Source organism: Myotis brandtii, unplaced genomic scaffold, assembly GCF_000412655.1.
Source record: "Myotis brandtii unplaced genomic scaffold, ASM41265v1 scaffold144, whole genome shotgun sequence".
NCBI lineage: Eukaryota > Metazoa > Chordata > Mammalia > Chiroptera > Vespertilionidae > Myotis > Myotis brandtii.
Window position 1 is genome coordinate 1203137 of NW_005355159.1, and position 11466 is coordinate 1214602.

The window sequence follows — 11466 nt, forward strand, 5'->3', positions numbered from 1 at the left end:
CTCTCTCCCTTCCTCTCTGTAAAAAATCAATAAAATATATTAAAAAAAAAAAAAAAAGATTCCCAGGTTATTCTAATGTGCAGCCAAGGCTGAGAACCACTGCTCTAGAGTTAGTTTCCCATTCCCAGCAGACTTATTTCTACTACCATTGCCAGCTGGCAATCTTCCCTCAATCAATACAAGCCCTAGCACAGTGGTTCTCAACCTTGGCTGCACATTAGAATCACCTGGGAATCTTTTTAAAATCCTGATTTCTGGAGGATGAGGCCCAGAAATCAGGATTTTAAAAAGATTCCCAGGTGATTCTAATGTGCTGCCAAGGTTGAGAACCACTGCCCTAGCATATTACAGATTCAAGTTCTAGCACAACTTTATTACTCCCACCCCCTTTTTCTCCTTGTTACTTCTTGAATTATCAGAGACTCAGAAGATGGACTAGCAAAGGCTTAAAGCCTTCTACTAACAGGGTCTGTCCCTACTAAAAATAATAAATACTCTTTGTCATTTTACTATTGGGGGGTGGGGTATCTAATTATGAATAAAAGAGAAAAGCAAGCAGAACTGGAAAAATACATCAGGACAGGGGACAAAAATTGCAACTAGAAGAGATATCCTCAGAGAGGCCTCAACTAATCAATTTAAGTTCAGTTATATCAGTCTTATTGAACTCCAGGTTTCAAATAACAGAATTCAATAGGGCTTTCCAACTTTCCACTAAAATACCTATGAAAACACACATATATACACCAAAAAACAAAAACAAAAAAAGGAAGGAAAAGAAAAAATTTTACCCTACCAATAACTGAACTACTACTGAAAAACCTAACACCAAAATGTGGATAACTCTCCACATTCTTGTATAAGATTGATAGCACTGTATTGGCCTCACCACCTGAAACAGATTGGCTAAACAGGTGGCAGGGTGGGGGTAAAAAGGCAATTTATACCTCTCCATTCCTTACTCATGAGACCTGAGGAGTTTACCATCTAGAAAACCCAGCAACCTACATATACCATCCCGATATTACTTTATGACAAAGCCAAAGAGTTCTGTTCTTGATCACTTCCCTATCCACCATCTTTCTATATACATTTAAAAAATAATTCTCATAAGATAACAGGGCAGAAAGAGCAAACTAGTGGTGGCACATGAATACTACAAAGTGGATTTCTAACAGGTATATGCTTCAGATAGAAGAGACCTAACCATTTGTAGTTTTTCACCTATTCTCTCAAGATAGTGTCAAAGAGCCAGGGTACAACCCTAACAGGTATGGCTTAGTTGGTTGGACATTGCCCTATGCACCAAAATGTTGCTGGTTCTGTTCCAGGTCAGGGCACATGCCCAGAGGTTGAGGGCTCGATCCCAGATAGGGGGTCTGCAGGAGGCAGCCAATCAATGTCCCTCTCTCACATCAATGTTTCTCTTTCTCTCTCCTTCTCCCTTCCTCTCTAAAAAATAAAATATTTTTATCCTCAGTAAAAAAAAAAAAAAAAAAAAAAGAGCCAGGGTGCATTAGTTACAAAAGATATCCTAGGAGAGCAGAGCTGTACCAAGTGAATGCCTGTTAGCAACTGGGATTTAAGAGAGAAAGGTGTGCACATTAATCTACCATTTAGCTGTAGATTTGAGAAGAAAAAAAAAAGTTTTACCGAAGTAGAGTTTAGTGCCAAGTTTTCACAACAGCAAGCAACCTCTGATGGCATCAAGTTTACATAGATGTTACTTCATAAAAGGATGAGCAAAAAGGTGTATGTTTTAGGGAGACATGATGTAGAAACTATGAAAAAATGCCACCTACAACGTAAAGGGAACATAAATCTTGGAGAGTCAGAGAAATAACTCTGAAAATAATTCTAGAATTCTGAAGAAAATTTTAGTAAAATGTTTGGAATTCTCAACACTACATAAAACTTGGCCTCTATGAAATAGTAGTGCAATACATATTTGTTCATTTATTTTAAAAAATTGATATTATGCCCGGCCACGTGGCTCAATAGTTGAGCAGACTGATGAACCAGGAGGTCACGGTTCAATTCCCAGTCAGGGCACATGCCTGGGTTTCAGGCTTGATCCCCAGTGTGGGGTGTGCAGGAGGCAGCCAATCAATGATTCTCTCTCATCATTGAAGTTTCTATCCCTCTCTGCCTCTCATTTCCTCTCTGAAATCAATAAAAATATATTAAAAATAAATAAATAATGACTGTAATGTAGAAGAGAGAAATTTATTCCATAATGTTGAGGGTAGAAACAGGACCAGTGAGCAGAAATTACAGACAGACAGATGTTTAACTCGGGAAAAAAAATTTAACAAGATGAGATTTCCAACAATGGCCCACAATGCTTAATAAAGCTATATCTTTATCACTGAAAGTATTTAGCAAAAAAAAAAAAAAAAAAAAAAAAAAACCAGGGTGCATTAGTTACAAAAGATATCCTAGGAGAGCAGAGCTGTACCAAGTGAATGCCTGTTAGCAACTGGGATTTAAGAGAGAAAGGTGTGCACATTAATCTACCATTTAGCTGTAGATTTGAGAAGAAAAAAAAAAGTTTTACCGAAGTAGAGTTTAGTGCCAAGTTTTCACAACAGCAAGCAACCTCTGATGGCATCAAGTTTACATAGATGTTACTTCATAAAAGGATGAGCAAAAAGGTGTATGTTTTAGGGAGACATGATGTAGAAACTATGAAAAAATGCCACCTACAACGTAAAGGGAACATAAATCTTGGAGAGTCAGAGAAATAACTCTGAAAATAATTCTAGAATTCTGAAGAAAATTTTAGTAAAATGTTTGGAATTCTCAACACTACATAAAACTTGGCCTCTATGAAATAGTAGTGCAATACATATTTGTTCATTTATTTTAAAAAATTGATATTATGCCCGGCCACGTGGCTCAATAGTTGAGCAGACTGATGAACCAGGAGGTCACGGTTCAATTCCCAGTCAGGGCACATGCCTGGGTTTCAGGCTTGATCCCCAGTGTGGGGTGTGCAGGAGGCAGCCAATCAATGATTCTCTCTCATCATTGAAGTTTCTATCCCTCTCTGCCTCTCATTTCCTCTCTGAAATCAATAAAAATATATTAAAAATAAATAAATAATGACTGTAATGTAGAAGAGAGAAATTTATTCCATAATGTTGAGGGTAGAAACAGGACCAGTGAGCAGAAATTACAGACAGACAGATGTTTAACTCGGGAAAAAAAATTTAACAAGATGAGATTTCCAACAATGGCCCACAATGCTTAATAAAGCTATATCTTTATCACTGAAAGTATTTAGCAAAAAAAAAAAAAAAAAAAAGCATAACCACCTGTCAATCAAATTGCATAAAGAATTCCTCTATGTGTGGTAAGGGTAGTCTAGACATGCCTGGGGCTTTTTTCAAATCTGTAATTCTATTAATTTAACTATGAAAAAGTATTTTCCCTACTAGAAAACTACTCAGAATTTCTGAATGGCCCAGCTGGTGTGGTTCAGTGGTTGAACGTCATTGACCCATGAACCAGTAGGTCACGGTTCGATTCCAGGTCAGGGCACATGCCCAGGTGGTAGGCTCAATCCCCAGTAGAGGGTGTTCAGGAGGCAGCCGATCAATGATTCTCTCTCATCATTGATGTTTCTTTCCCTCTCTCCCTCTCTCTTCTTCTCTCTGAAATCAAGAAAAACATTTTTTTAAAGAATTTCTGGAACCAAGATGGCGGCATAGGTAAACACCTGAAATTGCTGCCTCGCACAACCACTTCAAAAATACAACTAAAAGACAAAATGGACATCATCCAGAACGACAGGAAGGCTGGCTGAGTGGAAATTCTACAACTAGAAGGAAAGAGAAAAGCACACCAAGACTCAGAGGAGGTGCGGAAGTAAAGTGCAGAGGTACGGAGGCGCCCACAGAAAGGACTGGCAACTGAGGACACGGCTGTCTTTTTCAAATGGGAGGGAGATGCACGCTCCCGACTCCTCTGAACTCCAGTTCTGGGCAAGTCTCTGGGGACCCAGACTCATACCGGGAGAAACTGGACTGTCTGGCATCGGGCGGAACTCAAGGGCGGCTTTCTCTCAGAGGTGCTTACAGCCATTACCCCGGGACACTGATCCTGGGGCCTCTTAGGGCAGGGCTGAGGATCAGCCATAGCTGTTTGCTCCGCCCTGTTGATCCCCTGAGACCCCGAATGCCCGGGTCCTTTCCAACCTGACAACTACCTAACAAATTGCAGCTGGGCCAGACAGACCCAGAACTTCCAAGAGAAGGCCCAAGGCCCCACAGCAGCTTGCATTGCTTCTCAGCTGGGCCTCATCTGGGCACCCCCAAACCCCCAAAAAAGGAAGGGGAATCTGCATATCTCTTCATAGCTCCTGCTGGGTAACCTCAGGAAGAGGCTTAATTAGCACCTCCTTAGATCCAAGAGCCAGTGTACCCAGTGGTCAGAGTGGGACCACCCAGATTACAACTCCTCAGATTCATAAGGAACACACTCAGGGGGCAGACTCAGTGAGCACCAAAGCCCCACTGAAGCAAGTCTTGCCCCAGAAGGGTGTCTTCAGCACAGAAGTTCTCCCACTGCAGACACAGCTGATTCTCACTGCCAATTGGCCTGGAGGTCAATTCCTCCCAGTGACACCTAAAACAATCAAGGCATAACTACAACAAGACTGTGCACAAAGCCCACAAGGGGGTGCACCAAGAGTGTCCACCTCAGGTAACTGGGGAGGCTGAGCCACTGGGCCCTGTAGGACACCTAGCACACAAAACCACTCTACCAACACAGGGAAGCAGACAAAATGCGAAGACAAAGAAACAGGTCACAAATGACAGAAATGGAGGACAGCAAACGACTGGATATAGAGTTCAAAACCACGGTTCTAAGATTTTTCAAGAATTTTATGGAAACCGCCGATAAATGTATTGAGATCCTTAAGAAATCTAGTGAGACCCTCGATGTTGTGATAAAGGACCAACTAGAAATTAAGCATACACTGACTGAAATAAAGAATATTATACAGACTCCCAACAGCAGACCAGAGGATCGCAAGAATCAAGTCAAAGATTTGAAATACGAAGAAGCAAAAAACACCCAACCGGAAAAGCAAAATGAAAAAAGAATCCAAAAATACGAAGATAGTGTAAGGAGCCTCTGGGACAGCTTCAAGCGTACCAACATCCGAATTATAGGGGTGCCAGAAGAAGAGAGAGGGCAAGATATTGAAAACCTATTTGAAGAAATAATGACAGAAAACTTCCCCTACCTGGTGAAAGAAATAGACTTCCAAGTCCAGGAAGTGCAGAGAACCCCAAACAAAAGGAATCCAAAGAGGACCACACCAAGACACATCATAATTAAAATGCCAAGAGCAAAAGACAAAGAGAGAATCTTAAAAGCAGCAAGAGAAAAAAAGTCAGTTACCTATAAGGGAGTACCCATACGACTGTCAGCTGATTTCTCAACAGAAACTTTGCAGGCCAGAAGGGAGTGGCAAGAAATATTCAAAGTGATGAATAGCAAGAACCTACAACCAAGATTACTTTATCCAGCAAAGCTATCATTCAGAATTGAAGGTCAGATAAAGAGCTTCACAGATAAGGAAAAGCTAAAGGAGTTCATCACCACCAAACCAGTATTATATGAAATGCTGAAAGGTATCCTTTAAGAAGAGGAAGAAGAAGAAAAAGGTAAAGATACAAATTATGAACAACAAATACACATCTATCAACAAGTGAATCTAAAAATCAAGTGAATAAAAAATCTGATGAATAGAATAAACTGGTGAATATAATAGAATCAGGGGCATAGAAAGGGAGTGGACTGACAATTCTTGGGGGGAGAGGGGTGTGGGGGGTGCAGGAAGAGACTGGACAAAAATCATACACCTATTGATGAGGACAGTGTGGGGGGGGTTAAGGGCAGAGGGTGGGGTAGGAACCTGGTGGAGGGGAGCTATGGGGGGAAAAAAGGAGGAACAACTGTAATAATCTGAACAATAAAGATTTAATTTAAAAAAAAAAAAGAATTTCTGAATGACCAGGATGCAAACAAAAAAAAATTATGAGGACTGATCTTTAATAGTACTGATGCTCTTTAGAGAACCATTGTCCTATTTTTGAGGGTGTTAAGAGTTTTCATAAGTACTACTTTTAAACCAGGTGACTTTTCAGAAATCCAGCTTTCCAAACCCAGCAGGCTTCATAGTAATTTTGGTGGTACGTTTCCAAAGACACTGTAAAAATGCCAAGGATTCTTTAATCAGCCTGGCTGCAGCAGCCAAACCACTTCCCATCTGCTCCCTACAGCATCCCTGGCTTTATACAGCTAATAATCAACTCTCTGACAGGTCGTTGCAGAGATGTTTAACCCCAGGAGGTAGGGCAACTAACATGCTAGCTGGAAATGAAAAAGCACTGACCTCTTGCTTCCATAGCAGAGAAAGTGCAGAATCAGGAGAACCGATACCTTACAGAGAACACAAGGCACTTTTAACTTGGAAGAGCTTCTGTAAATATTTTCCTGTCTTCTCTCCTTCTATCTATACTCCACTTCCCTATTTAAGACCACAATTCACCAGACTCTGGAATTCCTTGTCAGTACCATTTGTGCCTTGTTCCTGCACCTGATCTCTTTGTTGTGACCAAGCTAGGTCATGGTAATCATTCTCCATACTGTGTACTTGTAACAACAGGAGTTCAAATTCCAGTTTCTTCTCTGGAACCTAACTCTATCTCTCAGACTCTCAGCCCACAGAGTGGTTTGTAATCAATCACACATTTCAGGTCATTAGTTGCTTTTTTAGGGCACACGCCATAGATCATACCACTCAAGAATGAACAAGGCTTCTCTTCAAGAAGGCTAAGAAAGAGAAAAAAAAGAGTCCTCATGTGACGTCTTGGCCCCTGGCAAGAGGACATAAGCAGCAACTGACCTTAAGTGAAACATACTAAGAACAGTACTTCTCTTTCCACTCAGATAAAGCTCTGTATCCATTCTAGAGGGCTTCAAAGAGAGAAGATCTCTTTAACTGCCAACGACCCACAGCTATTATGGTCTAAATAACAGTGTCCAATGTTGTTCCACTGTAAATTTATCTGTCATCCCCTCTCCTTATGGATTTTGAGTCAATCTTCTTATACACTCTGACCTGAGTAAGTGACAGTTGTGTATAATCTGCTTGGGACCACAAAGGTCACACATATTTGGATGTGAGGGTGATCTGTCTGGCTAGGTAGTTCCCTCCAAAAGCTGTATGGACAAAGAAAAAAAAATGCTATACTCAATTCTAGGAATGTAGCATGGTGTAGGAAAAAGAACACGGAACTTTGAATCAAGAGATGTGACTTCTGGACTCAAATTTCCATTGACCCAAGCCAGATTGATAGCCAAGTTGCTTCATTAAATATTAATTTTTTCATTATAAAATGGAAGGAGAATCCATCATGATTCTAAGCATATTATAAGGATACAATCTGAAAAATATAAGACAACTCAAAAATATAAAATGATCCAAATATTCTCATAATATTCTGGTGCCTAAACTTAAAGAGGACTGTTTCACAGTTACACCCTGTATGAAGTATCTAAGGTATTTAGCCCTGGCCCGGTAAATTCGGTTGCTTAGAGCGTATCATCCCAATATGCCAAGGTTACAGGTTCAATTCCCAGTTAGGACACATACAAAAAGCAACCAAAGAATGCATAAATAAGTGGAAAAACAAACTGATGTTTCTCTCTCTCCCCCCCCATTCCTCTCTCTCTAAAAATCAATAAAATAAAAATATAAAAAAGTAAAGTATCTAAGGTATTTTAAAAAATAAATGGAAAATGTTTTAAAATTTTTTACAAATTAAATTACATGTAATACTGATATCCATTTGAGTTCTATGAAAGAAAATGGCAAAAAAAAAAAAATGGCAATCCTTTCTTCTTTGATGAATTCAGGGTGGCTCATAAAACTCTATACTATATTGACTAACAAAAAGCCTCCATTTTGCTTCAAAAATCCCTCAGTGCCAAGAAACTAATCTGAAAGCTCAGAGTTTTAACATCTGGGTTATCTTTCACCAACTGTTCCAATCCACTAGAATATTGACTCCATGAGAGAACAGTCCTTCAAATCTAAATTGTGTGAGTTTCATAGGGTTTGATGCCCCCAGGAAACTGTCAATAAACCAATGGGATACAGCAAAGTTGCTAGAAAAAACCATATCATACCATCTTCCCTGAATTCCAGATGCTACCCAGGAATCACTTTGTACTTAGCCAACCTCAGGTGAGGCTAGTACAACATGTAAACCATCCTCAGTGATGCTGAGCTGACTCAGCTGGAAAAACAGGCATCTCCCTCTCCACCTGCCATGTTTCACAGGCGCTCACTCATCAACTCAATTTCCACCTAGGGCTCTAACAAGAAACAATCAACTTTCCTTTGGGTCTCTCCCTTAATTTATTACATTAATTACTATAACAAAGGAATTGTGTCATCTCAAGTACCATAGCTCTCAACTTATATCTCTAGTGGGGATCAGATAAAGAACAGACTAACAGTGCCAATTTGAGGAGAGATCCAATTCAACAGGGCTCATCTGACCAAGTGTCACCTAAGGACATAAAAGTGTAGCATCTCTCAGTCTCTGAGTGTTTATATGCTGCATCTCATGAATAGTTTTATGTCCCTCACAGGCTGCTATTCTCAAAGATTATGAGGCTTGACCTGTTTCATTTCACATAAACAACTGACACTTCCACCAGGACATAGCTATTCAAAAGGGCTCAGGTTTAGAGCTTTGGTGTTTGTTGGGACTGCTCTGTGCCAGCATACATATCACAATAGGCTAAACAGCATACTGAATATGTAAATAGTTCAATCCCAACTCTGTAGGGATTCATTTGATGGAAATAGTCCATAGGGAAAACCTCTCCTAAAGCCTATGTATAAGGCCAAGAAGCAGGCCACGATCATTTAAAGCAGTGGTTCTCAACCTTCTGGCCCTTTAAATACAGTTCCTCATGTTGTGACCCAACCATAAAATTATTTTCGTTGCTACTTCATAACTGTAATGTTGCTACTGTTATGAATCGTAATGTGAATATCTGATATGCAGGATGGTCTTAGGTGACCCCTGTGAAAGGGTCGTTCGACCACCAAAGGGGTCACGACCTACAGATTGAGAACTGCTGATCTAAAGTAAACAAAAAAATCCACCATTCCCCCTCCCCTAATAATGAGGGCTATGTCACCATTTATAATTTAGTTCTTATTCCCAGATGTAAACTTTCTGTGCTAAAGAGAATCGGTGATGTCAACTTCTCAGAAAAAAAGTGAATAGTGGAAATAGCTAGGAATCAGATCTCAGAAATTGACCCTCCATACAGAATTGTGTCAAAGCTTTTCTGTATTTCAATTTCCTCATCTCTAAAACAGGGAGTAATATGAGTCAAGTTCATAGTCATAAGGGAAAAAGAAAAGCCTATACATTTTTAAAGAAATACAGAAATTACCTTCACTTTTTATATTCTAGACCAGACCTCCTTACTTAAATTTCTTACACAAGAACTGCTATCCTAGCCCTGGCTGGTGTGGCTCAGTTGGATGAGCATCATCTCATACACCAAAAGGTCACAGGTTTGATTCCAAGTCAGGACACATGCCCAGGTTGGGGGTTCAGTCCCTTGTTAGGGTGCGAGCAGGAGGCAACCAATGTTTTTCTCTCACATCGACATTTTTCTTTCTCTCTCTCTATCTCTCCCCCTCTTTAAAATTAATAAAAACATTTTTTTAAAAAAGATAACATCTACACTAGGATGTCAGACTAGCCCCAAAAAAATGTGGGATCCACTTGCACATCCTTAAGGATATCTAAGCCATGTCTACTTTTCCAACCTTGCCTCATGCCCACACTGTCCTCTGCGCCCCACTCCCATCTTATTGCCTCATGGCCTTTACCGAAAGACACTCCCTGTTCACGCCCTACCTCTCAAAATACGATGACTTGATTAATATTTGTTTCCACCACTAGATTGCAAGCTATTCACTATTGTATCTTAAGAACAGTGCTTGGTTCACTGTGCCCTCAAATATTTTGGTCCATAAATGTGAACCACTAGACTGCAAGCACCCTGGTCACCACTGTTTCTTAAGAGCAGTGTTTGGTTCACTGTGCCCTCAAATATTTTGGTCCATAAATAAGTGAATGAACACTGCTTTCCTCAATGCATAGAATCATAACAGCACCTAGGCTGCCACTTCTCCCCTCCATTTTTACTTCAGCTTGATTTACCACTAGTTAGTTATAAACTGTCTCAATTACCTGACAATCCTCAAACTTACTAGAACAGAGTGTAGATTCCTCTCTTCAAGATAAAGGATTCAGATTCAACAAGAATCTAGGGGGAAGGTTAGAAAACAAAACAGTCCTCACATTTCTTAAAATGCCTAACTGCCCCTGCCTATTCTCTTAGCCTTCAAACATGCCCAGTTGCTTCCCAAAATAGGGTTAGTCCACAAATCAGGTATTCTGGACATAACCAACTCCTGAAAGCCCACATGCATATACTTAAGTGTATGATAAGTGAGACTATCAGACGACTTAAACCATTCAGTCATTACATTTTAAACAACTATGAGTTAAAGGTGACAGAAGTCAGAAAAGTGGTCATGTCTGGGAGTGCAGAAAATGTTTATATCTTTACTTGCATGGTGGTTACCGCTTTATTATATAGGATTGAGCCAGTAAGTATACTGCTGTTATGTTTTCTTGTACAACTTTTGTTTCTTTCCAGGATTTAATATAATTAATCAACTTTTTTTAGTTTGTTGTTATTGTCCTTATTACTAATAAATACGGAAAAATTGAGTGTACACTTACAATTAGTGTTCTTTATGCAATTTATCACATTATAATTCCAAAAATAAAATAAAATATTAAGTAACTATAAACAAGAGAACTGTATTACTACTGGATCATGGTCCTGCTCCTAAAGTGGTATTTTATGCGATAATGGTAAAAGGGAATCACGCCATCAATCTTTCTAGGTTAGAATATTTAGTGGGATGGTAAGGAAAAAAAAAGGGAAAAAAAAGGAAAGGAAGAAAGAAACTACTTATTACCCTATGTTTGACTATATTGCAAGATTTACACATCTGTTGGAGAGACTGAATTAATTAGTAATAAGGACAATAACAACAAACTAAAAAAAGAGGTGATTAATTATATTAAATCCTGGAAAGAAACAAAAGTTGTACAAGAAGACATAACAGCGGTATACTTACTGGCTCAATCCTATATAATAAAGCGGTAATATGCAAATTGACCATCACACCATCATAAGATGGCTGCCTACGACCAGGCCGGCAGGGGGGGGTAGTGAGGGCCGACAAAACGACTGAACAAGCAGACTGCGTGGGGCAACCAGGCCAGCAGGGGGGTTAGTGAGGGACAACCAAATGACTGAACAGCAGGCTGCGTGGGG